This window comes from Sceloporus undulatus, chromosome 3, assembly GCF_019175285.1.
Source record: "Sceloporus undulatus isolate JIND9_A2432 ecotype Alabama chromosome 3, SceUnd_v1.1, whole genome shotgun sequence".
Classification (NCBI taxonomy): Eukaryota; Metazoa; Chordata; class Lepidosauria; order Squamata; family Phrynosomatidae; genus Sceloporus; species Sceloporus undulatus.
Genome location: NC_056524.1, coordinates 144726780 through 144743482, shown reverse-complemented (window position 1 = coordinate 144743482; position 16703 = coordinate 144726780). Strand labels below are relative to the sequence as shown.

The 16703-nt window shown below is 45.0% G+C and overlaps 1 protein-coding gene across 1 annotated transcript in view; it reads left to right on the top strand.

The window, feature by feature from the left end:
* The first annotated feature begins 984 nt into the window (after window positions 1-984).
* LOC121926472 (WASH complex subunit 2C-like) overlaps window positions 985-16703 on the top strand; it is a 293675-nt gene continuing 277956 nt past the window's right edge. Inside the window, exon 1 of the mRNA XM_042459487.1 lies at window positions 985-1044. The gene's annotated coding sequence lies outside the window, so the exon portion shown is untranslated. The remainder of the gene's footprint in view (window positions 1045-16703) is intronic.

Sequence of the window (16703 nt, the reverse complement as noted above, 5' to 3'; positions counted from 1 at the left end):
TTCAATTTGTGGTCTACTTGGATTCCCAGATCCCTTTCACATGTAGTCTCGTTCAGCCATGTGTCACCCATCCTATATCTGTTCATTTCATTTTTCCACCCTAAGTGCAGTACCTTACATTTCTCTGTGTTGAAATTAATTTTGTTAGTTTTAGCCCAGCTTTCTAATATATTAAGGTCATTCTGAACTTTGATCCTGTCCTCAGGACTATTAGCTACTCCTAATTTGGTGTCATCTGCAAATTTGATAACTATACCCCCAATTCTGTCATTCAAGTAATTGATAAAGATGTTGAATAGCACTGGGCCCGGGACAGACCCCTGTAGGACCCCACTGGTCACTTCTCTCCAGGATGAAAAGGAGCCATTCCCTTCATGCTAGCCCAGGGTGGTAGTGGTGTTCAAAAATCTCCATCGTTCTTAATTGCCTAGATTTTTCCTGTGGGCAGAAATTCTCCTATCCTGGCAAAAAGAGGAGTTGTAAAGGATAAACTATGGCAAGATGGTATTCAGGGCACCACCTATATTGCTTCTTTAGTTTCTTGAATTAAATAGCCCCATCTCTGCATGCCATTGTGCAGAATAGAGATTTGAAGATTCAGAAACAACAGATATGTTTATTTTGAGAGTTTTTATTTAACACATTCGTTATTGACATTTGTTACTGAATGAAGCATATTTGTTTGTGAACAATGGCCTGTTACAGACTGCCAAAATAAAGCTGCTTCGGGTCTCTTTGGAGGTATGCTGTTTAAATGATGCATGCACCCTAAGAATCCAGAAGCTGCACCAAAGCTGCACTCCAGTGCTTAGGAATGGAGTGTGGCTTTGGCGCGACCTCCGGACTCTTAGGACCCATGCATCATTTAAATAGCATACCTCCAAAGAGACCCGAAGCAGCTTTATTTTGACAGTCTGTACCAGGCCAATATCAGTATTTTTAAAAAAAACAACTGAAGGTTTGTGTTTATATTTATAGAGAGTGTACGATGATGAAGTGGAGGAACCCTTATCTAGCAGTGAACTGGGAGACAAACCAGAACAGGCAAGTGAACTATCTAAGAATAACTATTTATTGGTGACATTCATTGTCCATGTGCTATGGTGAAAATGACAAATTGAAGAGTTGGGGGAAGGAAAGAATAGATGTTTCCTAGCAGAGAAGGTGAGAACATCCTCTGGACTGGGTTGCTACTCCATTTCCCAGCAGAGAAGGAGCCAAGCCTCCTTTAACTTGGGTAGCTCCACCTACATGGCTCCTGCTAGGCAGGGAGAGAAGAAAAAGACAAAGGCCAGGGGCCTGACCCCGCCTGTCAGGGTGGAGCGACACCTTGTGACCTCAGTCTTCTTCCTGCCTTGCTCCTGCTAGGACGCTCATGCAATTTGCTCTCCAACTTCTTCGATCAAGTTTGCCTCACCAGACTCACCTGGCTTGCTCCTTCTTCCCTCTCTCCTCCCTTCTTCCTTACAAAAAAAAAATCCCTTCTTCCCCTGCTTTCTCCCCTCCCTCCTTCCCCCCCCCCCCCCCGGGACTATGCCAGGAGAGAGGAAGACCAAGTCAACCGCTGAGGCGGTCTCCTCTCAGCCTGGACCAGCCCTGGCTTTGCCGGAAGCGTGCCACGCGGCTCCCTCGTCTCAGCAGGGACAGCGAGAGGAGACAGGATCGCAGCCAGCCGAGATCATCTTCCAGCTTGCTGCAGAGACTGAGGGCTCCCTGGCGACCCGGTTAGGGTCTGAGAAGGGAGAGCCCTCCACCATTGTCCCGGACACCGTAAGGGAGGACGTAATTAACCCTCTCCCACAAGAGCCGGTCCGCTTACCTGGGCCCTCCACTGCCCAGGAAGCCCCGGCCTCGGCACAGCCAGCTCCAGGAGGTGGAGACCCTGATCGCACCACCGTGCCATTTTGGGGAGCGGGACCCTTTAACCCCGTGGGCTTCCCTCCCCTCCTTATGTGGCTAGGATCCCTGATCCAACAGGCCCTGGACCGCCATCGGCGGCCACCCCCCAACCCACGTCGTCGGCCAGGAGAGCTCTGGCGCATGGGCCCCCCCTTGGCAAGTGGACACGAACCGTGCCATGCTGGGCCCCTGGGGAGGAGGTCTGCTGGCTCCCTTCTATGGGAGCGGCCATCTTGGCCACTTGGGGCCCTATGGGGGCGTCCATCTTGGCCATGCGGTTCCTGATGGGGGCCGCCATCTTAGACCGGAAGTCAGTCCCAATGGCTCCACCCCTTCCAGAGAGGGGCGCTTTGCTGCTACCGCAGTTGCGAATCAGCCCAGAGGGCGGCCGCACGCCACTTCCTCCACTGCTTGCCTCTCACCAGAGGCTTTCCCCGGCACCGCCGAAGCCAGCTCGGCCCAAACCCAGGGTCAGACGGAGCAGGGGTCATCCAGTACTAGAGCCAGGATGACCAGCGAAGCGTCTAGTGACCCTCTGTCATGTTGCTCCGGCCGCACGCAAACCCCTGCGGAGTCCCAGACCTGAGTCAGTGACCACTTGGGCACCGACTCAGACTCCGAACACTCCTACCACCCCCCAACAGAATGCCCCAGGTACAATAGGGGGTCCGCAAACCGCAAGCAGTCCCCCGCTCGCCAGTCCTCCGACGAGGGCACCATTGAGACCACTTCCGACCCCTCTGAGTCAGGGTAGGAGGAGGGAGAACTCTCTCAGGACGAAGGCGACGACAACAGGGACGTTCCCTTGTCCGCTCGCCTCTTTAGATCAGAAGATTATTCTCCTCTTATAAAAAAGACCACTAAAACCTTGGGGATCAGTGTACCCTCCAGCCAGGCCCCGATCCTCGACTCCGACCTGCCAAGGGTGGGCGAGGACCTTTTCCCTGTCTCTGCCCCATCCATCTTGGAGGTTCCTTGCCCTTATAATATTATGCAGATCATCAGGGATGAATGGGATAAGCTGCAGCAGCTAGGCCCAATAGTAACTTCACCCGCAAACATTACATACTACAACAGGCGGTCATGGACAAACTGAAGACCCCTCTGGTGGATGCCCCTGTGTCCGCCCTAGTCTCCTCAGCAGTGTTCAGCCGGGACGGCGAGGACACCCTTAGAAACCCTGAGTGGTACCAGGTGGCTCTTATCTGGTGTCCTTGAAGGCCTCTCTCAGAGGCTTGGAATGCAAGCTTAGAGCACAGAGGGGTAGAAGCAATAGGGGAAGCAATGGAGGATGAGTAATGGTGAGAAAGAGGTGGAGAGTTTGTCACGCGGGCTTTTGCAGGAGGTGGGAAAGACAAGTCTCAGCTTAAACGCTGAATGGAGTTGAATTGCTGATCTTGGAGCTATCAATAAAGTTCTACTTATTCTTCATAAGCCTGACTGATTTTCCTGGATACTGGTTCCACATTGTGACACATCCCTTCAAATATTTAAACAGGGCAATCATATCACCTCTTAACCTTCTCTTCTCCAGGCTAAACATCCCCAGCTCCCTAAGTCCTCATAGGACATGGTTTCCAGACCCTTCACCATTTTGGCTGCCCTCTTTTGGACACACTACAGCAGTGATGGCGAACCTATGGCACGCGTGCCAGAGGTGGCACTCAGAGCCCTCTCTGTGGGCACATGTGCCGTCGCCCCAGCACAGAGTTTGCCAGAGTTTGTTACTAGAAAGCCAAAGGGACGTGGCACTTTGCAATAAATAAGTGGGTTTTGGGTTGCAGTTTGGGGCACTCGGCCTCTAAAAGATTCACCTTCACTGCACTACAGTTTCTCAACATCCTTTTTTAAATTGTGGTGCTCAGAACTGGACACAGTATTCCAGGTGGGGCCTGACCAGAGCAGAATAGAGTGAGACTATTACTTCCCTTGATCTAGACACCATACTTCTATTGATGCAGCCTAAAATTGCATTGGCCTTTTTAGCTGCCGCATCGCCTGTGACTATCTCAATTTGTGGTTACTTGGATCCCAGACCACTTTCACATGTAGTCTCGTTCAGCCTGTGTCACCCATCCTATATCTGTTCATTCATTTTTCCGCCTAAGTGTAGTACCTTACATTCTCTGTGTGAAATTAATTTTGTTAGTTTTAGCCCAGCTTTCTAATAATTAAGGTCATTCTGAACTTGATCCTTGTCCTCAGGATATTAGCTACTCCTCCTAATTTGGTGTCATCTGCAAACTTGATAACTATACCCCCAATTCTGTCATTCAAGTCATGATAAAGATGTGACCAGCACTGGGCCCAGGACAAAACCCGTGGGAGCCCACTGGTCACTTCTCTCCAGGATAAAAAGGAGCCATTATTGAGCACCCTTTGGGTCCGGCTGGTCAACCAATTACAACTCCATGTAACAGTTACTGTTGTCTAGCCCACATTTCACTAGCTTTTTTGTAAGAATGTCATGGGAACCCTGTCAGAAGCCTTACTGAAATCAATATTTACTATATCCACAGCATTCCCTTCATCTAAGATTGTAAATTTTATCAAAAAAAGAGATTAGATTTGTCTACCATGACTGTTTCCTGAAGCCCATGTGACTTTTATGATTATGGCATGCTTTCTAGATGTTCACAGACTCTCTGTTTAATGATCTGCTCTAGAATCTTCCTGGTATTGATGTCAGACTAACTGGACGATTTGTTGGGATCCCTTTTCCCCTCCTTTTGAAGATGGGGACAACATTTGCCCTCCCCAGTCTGCTGGGACTTCTCTGTTATCCAGGAGTTTTCAAAATTATTGCCAATGGCTCCGATATTACATTTGCCAGTTCTTTTTATACCCTTGGATGTAGTTCGTCTGGTCCTGGAGATTTATATTCGTTAGATTAACCTGTATTCCTGTACTATCTCTTTAGTTATTCTGTGCTGAAATCCCCTATTCTGTCCTCTTCTCCTTTATCTGACAAACACTTGTTGTTAAAACATGTTTGGTCTTTTTTACAATTTATCTCTTGTATGGGCTTGCTAGTTATCCCTCCCATCTGTTTACTTGGAGGTGTTGAAAACTTCATTTGTATTTGTATGTGTATTCAACATGTAGACATCTCCATATACTCCACTTATTGGTTGGGATTTATAGTTCTATAGCCTAGTACACATTGGTCACATCAGCCCTTTTACCCATTTGTTGCATGAGCTTTTGATTTTATCTAGGGCTCTGCACACAGACCACAGCATATTTTCTGTCTGCAGGATTGACTAGATTTTACCCATCCTCCCTTTTTTTAATCCAACTTCTCTAGTTGTTTCTAATAAAACTTTTGCTATTGCATGAACCATTGTTTTTTTCCCCCCTAGACTTTTTGTCCTGCCATTTTCAGTTTAGGTTTAGGGTTACACCTTTGTGTCTTTATCCACAAACCACTGGTTCAGTGCCTCTCAGGAAGGAGTCCCCATGACCACCACATGTCACCTCCATGGCTAGCAGCGGCTGTCCCTCTGGTGGTACTCCCAGGGTCCCCTGCTCGTCTTCCCTATGATGCTGAAGTGTAGCTACCTGGCTCCAGCTGCTGTACTTTCTCTTCTAAGAGGGCTACCAACTTGCACTTAGTGCAGGTGACGTTCCCACATCTGTGGGCAAGAATACAAGCATCCCACAAGTGTGCAGGTGACTGCAGCAGTCCCTCAGTGTCAATACTGAAAAGTCTTAAGGAGGCACTGAACAAGACTGTGGGCTTCCCCTGTTAAACCAATGTAAAACCATGTGGGCCTGGCCTTCCCCCCAAACTCTGTTAGCGAGTTCAGTCAAGTGGGGCTTTTAGTTATGTACAGAGTTCCTGGCACAGCTCCTTCCAGAGGCAAGTCTCTGACTCACTTCCTCTAGCAAGTCCCCACAAGCCCTAAGGGAGTAGTGAAAGTAAAGTAAAATTGAAGAAGTGTCCTCAAACACTGTGCCCAGGTGACCTCTCCTCTGTACTCCAAACCCTCCTTGAATATAAAAGAAAATGAATGTGAAAAGAGAAGAAAAAATGTGCGCCGTTAGGCGTGCGCCTCTGCCAGGACTTCTGTAGAATGAGTTTCTAGTTCCTCCCTCCAGTGACCAAGAAATGGCTCACACTTTAAATTTTAAGCTCTTACTCAAGCAAAGTGGACACAGAAAACCAGGTGTCCTCTTTTGCAAAGAAGTCCCAGATTTGAATGGTCTCCTTTACTGTGCCTTCAACTGGGAGAAGAGATGAGATGACAACTCCTTTCACGCTCTTTCAGCTTCCTCACAGAGCCTCATAATCCCTTAAAATGTTCTGAATGCTGCGAGTTGCAAATCATTGGTTCCCACATGGACCAATAGAAGGGATAACTGTCAGTAGGCTTGACATGTCTGTCAGCCTCACTGTCATATCATGGATTTTTGCCTCACGAGACAACACACCCTGAGATATTTTGTCAGGCCCATGGAGCAATGTTTCTGTATCTTCAGCAAGGAGTTCACCCACAACCACTATGTGCGGCCTCCAAGATTTAGCACAGATTATTCCTGTGCTGATTCTAACAGGTCTCCTGCACTTCCCTGAGGACTGGCCGTTCTGCTTTCCCCCATAGTCCCTGATGAGAGGAGAGTGGCAAGCTTGCAAAACAATCACTCGTTTTCCTCCTTCTGTGTGTCACATTCCTGCAACTGTCTACCTTCTGTGGGATGGGATGACTTCCTCCCAAGGAAATTCCTCTGTGTGTTTCCTCTAGACAGTCCGTTCCACTTTGTCCAAAAAACCCTCTGTGCTCCCTATATGTGTGAAGCATAGACATCCAGGGCTCCAGTTGTAGATCTCCTTCCAACAGGGCTACCAGTGTGCATCAGTGCAGGTAGAGCTACCTACATCCGCCAGCAGGAGACAAACATACCACAGTAGTTGAGGTAACTGCAGTAGCTCCCTCTCTAATCAGTTTCAGTAGTTTTAGTAAGCATGGAAGAGCACTCTGGGCCTCACCTTTTAAACTCCCCCAACTAATACCCATGCAAAAACATCATTGCTAACCTGTTTACAAGCTCCAGAGAATAGGCTAAAGCTATTATTGGCTGCTGCTATTATTATTATTATTATTAGTAGTAGTAGTAGCAATTTCTCTTAAAATTGGGACCAGTGCAGCTTACAATTAGAAAACACAGTACAATTAAAACTTACAAAAGTCACAGTAAAATGGAAATAAACTCAGTGCACCCCGTTATACGTGGGCTGCTATGAAGGACCTGAGAGTATGCGCTCAAGCGCAGGGAGTGCGTGGGACCAAAGGGGACACGTCCATTTGAACGACGGGCGCACGCCCATGGCACACGTGCGCTGCCGCCCGTCACACCGCCGCGTGCACAGCCCCAGCATAGGCAAAATTCACCTTATGTGGGGGGTCCGGAATGGGCCCCCACGTAAGGTGAGGCTCAACGTGTATTACATTATAAAACAGATCATTGGTTTAAAAAAGTTAAAAGATAAAAGCAGTTATCTTCTCCCCCAGCCATCTATGCTTATTTCTATATAGAATTCGCTGCTTTTAGCTTCTCCCCCACTAGGTCAGTGGCTCACAGAGTCCGCTCCCTCGACCATGTGCTCAGGAAGAACCCAGGGCCAAAAGAAGACAAATCCCAAACAAGCCCCCTTTAAAAAAACGTTGAAAAGTAAAGCCTAAACCTGCCAAACCACAGTGCATTTTCTGCTCTTTGCTCTGAGACTGAAGTGATGTCTGTAGAAGCAATTTTGTTTTCTGATGCTCCAAGGACTGGACATGAACCAGTTCATTCAAATATAAGAAAAGAGATTCAATTGCATGAAATTAAATACAAGAATAAAAAGAACTCCTGATGGTAACGCTGTTAGAGACAGAAATAAACTGTTTGCAGCATGTGGAACCTTGCTTCGAGATCTTTAAGAGAAATTGGGTGTTTTTTTGGGAGTTCTTTAAATTGCCATTTCAGTCCATCATTTGGGTGATTTTATGATTCTTTGAGGTGGCAAGTGTCCTTTGCCTTTTATACATGTCGAAGAATGGATGCATTGGAACTAGATGCCATTTAACAACTATTAAACCAGTACAGTTAGAGTGTACTGTATGTGTGTGTGGAGCAGTATCCACATTAATTTATGTCACCAGCATTGGCCAAGAATTGTCCTTCTGGCCAAACGAATATGCAATGTTTCAACATGAAGCCTAATAGCCTGTGTCCTACATTGTTTCAGTCACACCAACTCAACATCTGTGGTTATAACTCTTTACAATGGGTTATTAGCCTATTTGTGTTCAGTCTAGGTATATAGGATAGTTTCCTCCTATGACAAGAGCTATTTATTGACATCCTGACTTTATGAAATGATTGCTGCAACATAATGATGCCTCAGCACTTGGATTTTAATTATTCTTAACTTATAGGAAGGCGTTGGTAATTAGATCTGTTGATTATTTTATACATGAATCAGCTGCATGAGATATTATTAGAAGAGAACTTTGGCCTGAAACCAGATGGGCAAATGGGGGGGCGGGGGCGTGGCGGTGCTTCCGGCTGTTTTGAGCATGGCATTTAGAAGACATATGTCCCCTGGAAGCGCACTGGGGCCTCCCTAAGGCAGCCCAAAAGGAGCTGATCTTTTCCACTCCCTTGCCACAGTCCATTGGGACCATGGAGGACGTGCCCTGGGCCGCAGCATGTGTTTGCCACAGCCCTGGGGTGATCAGCGGGAGTGGCTTCTGGTTGCCAGGATGCCCATCTGCTTTGCCCCTTGTAAACCAGTTTTGTTGAGCCAGCACACATGTAGGCTATACCCCCTATTCTTCTATTGTACTTAGAACACTGAATATAACTCAATGTTAACTGTGAATGTGCTGTTTCTGCTTTTAAAGGAGAAAACTGTGAACAGGAAGGATTTGATTTGATTCCTAAAATCCAGGAAGCTGTGAATTATGGGCTGCAGGTTCTTGATATGCCTTTGAACAGCTGGACATCAAAGCGGGAAATCAGACTCTGAAGAAGAAACAAATGAAAGCGTAGAATTAAGTATACTGGAGCTAAGGTAACAGAACTTGTCCCTCACGTTTACATCCTTATCTGCACTAAAAGGGACCAGGGAGTATTGTTTTGCAGCGAGTGAGGGGAAAATGGTATAAAAGTGGTTCCAAAGCCTGGAATCACGCAGTAACTTCCATTTTATAGCTTATAAGGTTCTGCTCTAGCTCCCTCCCTATCTTCTCAGGTAACAAAAAGACTACAAATTCCACATTACTCTTCTAGTTAATTTGTAATTTGAATGTTTCCTTACATATTTTCCCCATACCATGCATTTTATTTTTTAGTTAAACACTTTGCAAATTTCATTGTTTGCAGCTGTAATGTCAGAGAAATCTGGTACCTATTTTCCATCATTTTTCAACCTAATTTGAACTTTTGTTTTAGAGAATGTTTGTTTTTTTTAGTCCTTGTTATTGGTTTGAAAAACTGATTTGTCTGATATCTTAAAAAGTCTATAGCTTATGTGAGTGTGAAAAAAGTTGATTGGATGCACATGCTTTTGGTAATGTGGCTAAAAGCGATAAATCATAAAATGATATTGGTATTGGTGTAGCATGTATCGCTAGTACTATGGGTTTTTTTTTATTAACTGTGTTTTTATCTGTATTTTATTGTAATATTGTATTGCATTACTGTTTATGGTTGTATGAACTTTGTTACTTGCTTTGTTGTTGTATTGCTATGTATGCTGTAAACCGCTTTGATCGTAGGAAAAGCGGTGTACAAAAAACATATGATTATATTATAAAGTAGAATTTGTTGAACCTTATAAAGCATCCCGGCCGATTTTGTTTGATCTAGCCCTTTTCTTGCTATAGTAACTGTGACTGCAGAGTGCTAGTTGAGACTGTACGCTCTGTACTAGGGTTGCCTACAACCCGGTTTGCAACCGGGTTTTTCCGGTTTTGGCGGCACCTGGCCCGTCACGGCACGGGTGCCACCAAAAACTGGGAAAAGCGCGGTGCAGCAGGTTACTAGGCACCCTGGGGCCTCGACTGGCCCTCCTCCTCCTCCTCCACCGCGCATGGCCCGGGAAAAGAAGGCAGCAAGGCCTGGGCGGAGGAGGCTGTAAGGAGGCGCGCCTCTTGGGCGCAGCCCGCCAACCTCCCGCCCTCCCTGCATCCTCCTCGCCTCCTCCCTGGTCTCCCGCGGGGTCCAAGAAGGGGCGAAGCCAGCCATCGCCGGTGGCCTGGTCGCCTCCTTCCTGTCCCTGCGGGGGCCAGGATGGGGCGAGCCACTGGCGACGCCGCGGCTCCTCGCCTCCTCCTGGTCTCTGCGGGGCCAAGAAGGAGGCAAAGCCCTGCCACGCCGGCGCCCTGCTCGCTCGTCCTTCCTGGTCCCTGCGGGGCCAGAACGAGGCGAGCCCTGGCGATCGCCGACAGCTCCTTGTCTCCTTCCTGGTCTCCGCGGGGGCGAAGAAGGAGTCGAAGGCCCCGGCCCATCGCCGGTGGCCTGCTCGCCTCCTTCCTGGCCCTGCGGGGCCGGTTACGAGGCGAGCGCGCCGATGCCGGCGGCCGCTCGCCTCTTCCTGGTCCCCGCGGGGCCAGGAAGGAGGCGAGGCCCCGATCCTGGCCTCCGATCGCGGTCGAGCACAGGGCCCAGGCGGGGAGGGAAAGTCTCCTTAAGTGGAGGCTTTCCCTCGCGCTGGCTCCGCTCCCCGGCCGCAATGCGAGGTAAAATGTAGGCAAATTTCAAATGTAGGACACATTTGTGTGTCCTACATTGAAATTTCTGTCCTACATTACCCGTTTTGGGGTCCGGCACTATGGCAACCCTACTCTGAACTGAAAGATTATAGACATAAAGACTAGTAGCCATTGTTAATTTTGTCTCTGTGAGTTTCTTTTTAATCCACTTTTAAAATCTTCCACATTGGCAGCCTAAAGTAGGTGTGATTTCCCCACCCTTTTCTCTTTCAGCTGAGAGATTAAAGGTTTTTTAAACATTTGCAGGCAATTTGTACCTGTTTGGAGCCCGCCCTCTCGTCAGTCGGGTTATTGCCTCCCAGCTTGTTCACATGTATAGTCCCCAAACAGAAGATTAATTAACACTCAATTACAGTGGCCCTTCTTATACACGGATTTTTAACACGGATTCAGCATCCACGGTTTGCAAAATATTAAAAAAGTATAAATTTCAAATATCAAACCTTGATTTTCATTTTTATAAGGGACAACCATTTTGCTCTGCCCTTATATTAATGGGACGTGATCATCCACGGATTTGTATAACACGGGGGATCTTGGAACCAAACCCCAGCGTATAACAAGGGTCCACTGTATGTGTTCTTGGGAATGTGGTGGCTAAGTTGTTAAGACACTACAGTATTTCTGACAAACAGAAGATGAGAAGGTTGGTTAGTTCGAGGCCCAAGTGCTACATATAAGTGAAGCTCCTGACACGAGTCCAGCTTTCGCCAACTTAGCATCGAAAGCAGTGCAAGCAAAGTACAGTACATAAATAGGGACAACTTCAGTGGGAAGTATAACGTTTTGTACAGTCATCCTGGCCACATGACCACCGTTAGTCCTGGAGATGCTGGATCATGGCTTAATATGAAGAAGAGCACAGCCCTAACAGTTGGTTACAACAGACTCATGTCAGAGGCATTTTTACCTTCTTAAGTGTCTTAAGTATGGTAAAGTGTTCTTAAATATCCAGTTATTAATAGGGAGTAAACCATGCAGCTCAGTATCTTTTGGGCTATACATTAAAAGGAACAAACATAGGTGTGCGTGTGTGCGCAAGCCACACAGAGATATGCATATGTACCCTCCACTCCCCTTGGGGAGGTATATAGACTTTCATTTTCTCGGCATATAACTTTACCATTCTCGGCCATCTGTTGAAGCCTATTATAGACATTTGCTGAGCCATATTGTAACAAATCTTAAAACATAATTTTGGGTCATTCTACCCATATGTCATCCTGTGGAGGAATAATATTTGTCACACATGCATCTATGGAAAATGGTAGTCTTCCACAGCATTGCATTTCCTCAGTAATAGAGCCCACATCCTGTAGTTTTTCTGAACCCTAGAAGGCCAAGCACTAGGCCTGTCTAGGTTAGAAAAACTACGGATGTGGGACTCTTATCTACTGAAATGGACGTATCACAGGTAAGAACCAATGTCCCTACCATTGCATTATCCATATATAGTCCTTGATGCATTAAATCCAGACAGGAATTGACTATTTACATAACTATTTAAATGGAGAGTGGACATTCTTTCCATCGTTTACTCAATATTTCAAGAATATTTACCCACGAATAGACCAGCATCAGAATAAAAGCTGTCATGAAGGTTTGACTGAGTTGGAGGCTGTGTGACACATACCTTTGCACCTGAGAAGGTAGTTTTTATATGGTTTCCAGCTCTAATCTGCCCATTCGGAGATGGATCCAGCTAATCCCCCCCCCTCCCAGGTTGTAGTGGCCCTCGGTACAGGCCATAAATGATCAAGGCACTGACCATCACTGTGCTTTGTGGCTGCCAACAGAAGGAGTTGCATGAATATGAATAGCCTGTGGCTGTCAATGCAGTATATGTTTTTTTTTCTCTTACACAGTTACCTGTTTGTTTATTTACTCTGTCAGATTCTCTTATTCCTTTGTTTTGGTTTATGTGGCTACATGCCAGAACTGGCTGTAGGTTGAAATTTTTACAGATATCTGGCTTTTACCTTAAAACAATTCACATGTATTTTAAATTTCGGAAAACATCTACCAAAATAGCATTCAGCCATAAGAACCATGACTATAACTTTTGATATTAATTTGATCCTTCACTATCTAGAATGAAAAAAAGGCTGCCTTTAAAATTTAACCCTGATATTCACCGTTTGCTGATTATTATACTAATGTATGGATGGTCACTGTATTTTGGAATAAAGGCACAATGCAACATGTTAGCAGGAGGACGAAGACTCACATTTAGTAAAATATTGGATTGGAATGGGATAATTCCTTCCAGCGGTTGACGTATTCGGGGTAGCTGTTGAGCTTTGTGATCTTCACCAGCCCTATCCAGCATAGCCATTGGTGACAAATGCTTAAACTGCAGTCCTGTAACATCTGGAGATTTGTATTACTCTCACAGCAGATTAGATCCATCACTTACCATGGAGGTAATTTAATCAATACTGTAGTCAAATGTAGTTAACAACCTAGAAATCGGTCAAGCTCATGAACAGGAGAACATATGCAAATTGTTCGCTGTTTTCGCAGCGTATCCTGAAAAGTGAGTTTGATCTGTGTAACATATCCCCCATATCCACAGATTTTTCTATCCCCAGGAATATGCCAAAAAAGTATATAATTCCAAAACTCAGCCTTGATTTTGCCATTTGTATAAGACACTATTTTACTATGCCACTGTATTTAATGGGACTTAAGCATCCTGGATTTTGGTATCCACAGAGTGTCCTGAAAACAAATTGCAGTGGGTACCAAAGCCCTGGTTGTAATTATGCATTGCTCATGTGTCTGTTACCTCATGATGATCCCATAGTACCATAGGGCTTCCTTAGCTAGAGACACTAAACAACTCTTTATTTCCCTTCTTACAGGATCTTTACATTGAGAGCCCCGCCATATAATTGGCTCCCAGTTCTTCAGAGAGCAGACATGTTGGACTTGGTGATCTCTCCACTGAAGGTAGACCAATGTTTTATGATTAGATGGAATAAGAATCATACAATCATAGATAGAATCATAGAATGTAGAGTTGGAAGAACCGCAAGGGTCATCCAGTCCAACCCCTGTCATGCAGGAAATTCATCAAAGCATCCCTGACAAATGGCCAGCCCTGCTTAAAGACCTCTAAGAAGAGAGTCCACCACATCTGAGGGGTGTGTTCCACTGTCTAACAGCCCTTACTGTCAGGAAGTTCCTCCTATTGTGTGAGGGGAATCTCTTTTCCTGTAGCTTGCATCAAGTTCCGGGTTACTGTGCTCTGGAGCAACAGAAAACAAGCTTGCTCCCTCCTCAATATGAACATCCCTTCAAATTTTAAACAGGGGCTACAGATCACCTCTTAACCTGCTTTTCTCCAGGCTAAACTTTCCCAGCTCCCTAATCATCCCTCTAGGACAGTTTCCAGATCTAATGGGAGTTGTGTGCAAAAATATAGTGGGTACTGGGTTGTGTAAACTACATTAAAGGATTGCTGGTGCTGGAATTCTATAATAAAATTTATAATACTACTCATATTCTTCAGCTTTTGTGCTCTCAAGTGACTTATCTTGTTTTTTCAGCAATCCTGTAGTACTTTGATTACTGCTTCAGTAGTGATAAGTTGGAGCATTTTTAGTATCCTCAATTGTATGGTTGTCATTTTGTGATGTTATATTATGCACCTGTCCAGACTAATTTTCATCAGACATCTGAGTTTCTTTTGCAGAAAATAATTTTATTTGGACAATGTTCTACATGTGACGAGGCCAATATTAAAAAAAAACTCTTCATTCAGTAGTGCTTTATGTAGGATGATCCAGAATGGCTGTCCCAAGGAAGAGAATTAGTCCCACCGTGAGTTTTATACCAGTCTTGTGTGGTGGGGCAGTTGAATCTTGTGTTATTGCTGCTCCTTGCTTGTACATGTAAGCTCTTTGCTTAGTCTTACATGTTTTTAAGCGACCCACTACAATCAAAAGTTGAGCAGAATGAGGAGGGGAGGGCGCTTAATTCAAGTGGTACGTTGGTCAAAAACTAGAGACTTTTGCAGTTTAGAACAACGACTACATGACAAAAAAGGGAAAAATGGGAAAAGAAGCGAAAATGGGAGTTCAAGTAGAGTCTTCCCTGTATATGAATCTCTAGGTGGAATGTTGGGGGCTCTACAGATTATGGGGCGGAACGTTCCAACAGCAAAGTAGCACTGGTTGTTCCTGTTTTGAAATGTATCTAACAAAGCACTTGGAATATGATCAGTTTCAGATTAATCTTTTTTCTTTCCTCTGTGGAGCAGAAGGTACAATGGTATGTGAGCGTGGGGCATGATTGCAGTAAGGACAAGCGAAGAGGTAGAAGAGAACTCATCCTCAGTAGTTTGTCTTGTTTCATCAAAACAAAGAAATTAAACACCTGGGAAAGGGCAGGAATTCATGGTTTATCATCTTGTAATCCCGATTTAATATCTTTAATATGGTAAAATGTTATAAATAAAATACTTGGACATTCTTAATTCTGCTTCAGTTATACTTGAGGTTTCTTCCTCTTTTTTAGACTGTACAGGGTTAACTTTTTATTGAGTGATTTAAGATGCACACCACACATTCCTAACATGGACACAAGATCTCTAAAAGATTAGTTTGATTGGATGCTTTGCTCAGGGAAGTTCTTCAGTCAAATCAACCGCTATCTCACTTCTCTGTCAACCCTTTTTAAATCAGCCTAGTTGGTCCGATAACCACTCCAAAAATTGGATCAAACTGCCACTCTTCATTTAAACTTTCTTTGTTCCGCAACCCTATCAACTACTATTCCAATGTCCTTAGCATCTCCTGCAGTAGTCCTCTATCTATCCATTGTTTCATTCTCACTAGCTCTCATTTCCAACATACCTACCAGCATTCTTCACTTTTTTAACCTTCTACGTTAAATCTTCGCAATGCCTGCCTCTGGGTGTGTCTCTTCTTTAAAAACGGCATATTCAATGTATCAGCTTCTCTCCCAATTCCATACTAAAATTTCCACCTTTTAGAAAGCCTATTACTCTTTTTTGTCTTGATTTATCTTTCATAAAACTAAATAATTCTTATAAGATTTAAAGCGAAAAGATAATTGGTATGCCTCCAGAATCAAGTAAACCAAGTCCTAATTATTCTAGTAAAAAGAATGGATTATATTTCCTTTCCCTATAAAAGATGGAAAGGAAGAGCATTGTTACCTTTAGAGGTTTTCTTATTAAGCTTGCGGTTGTGGTTTCAGGAATTGGAAAATTTGAGGAGGTAAGTGAAGATATCAGAGGCAGGTAAGTAAATGTACTCAGGCTGCTATTTGATTGTGCCTTTATCATAACCACAGTCCTGTGACCAAAGAGGGAAAATAGTGTGCCATCGTGTTGAGGTAATGAGGGCTCTGACAAGGAATCAAAGACAAATAAAGTCTTCCTAGCATATGTAAAATATAATAATAATTTAATTTTATTTAAAACACACAGGGTTAAGGTTAAGAACAACATTTGTAAAAAGGACAGAACCTAGTGTTACAGTGCATTGCGGAAGTATGTCTCTCACTTGTGATTTTTCCACATTTTTTAAAAAAAGTGTGTCATTAAAACCATTCAAAACATGTAAGACATAAAAGACTTTAAATTTATATTCATTCCTTCCACATACAATCAATACCTTAAACTACATATTCTAACATCTATCACTTAGCACACCTACATATAGCCCCTAAACCCCAGTCCCTATCCACACCTTATCGCACATATGACCTCCATCTTACCTAAAATCAGCAGATATACACATTTATCGTATACCAAGGGTCGGCAACCATCCGGGCCAGTGGCCCCCCGCGGGCCGGATGCGGCCCGCGGAGGCCTGCCGCCTGGCCCCCAGGTGCGTTTGCCGAGGCTGCCCCCGCCGCCACCCGTAAACAGGCTGGAGCCCTCTGGCGCCGCAATTTTGGGCGGCAAAATGGTGGCGAAGTCTCGCGCGAGCCCTCCCCTGCCATTTTGGGCAAAAAAAATGGCTCCGACCATAGCGCCTCTGGGGCTAGGGCGCCTCCATTTTTCTGCCC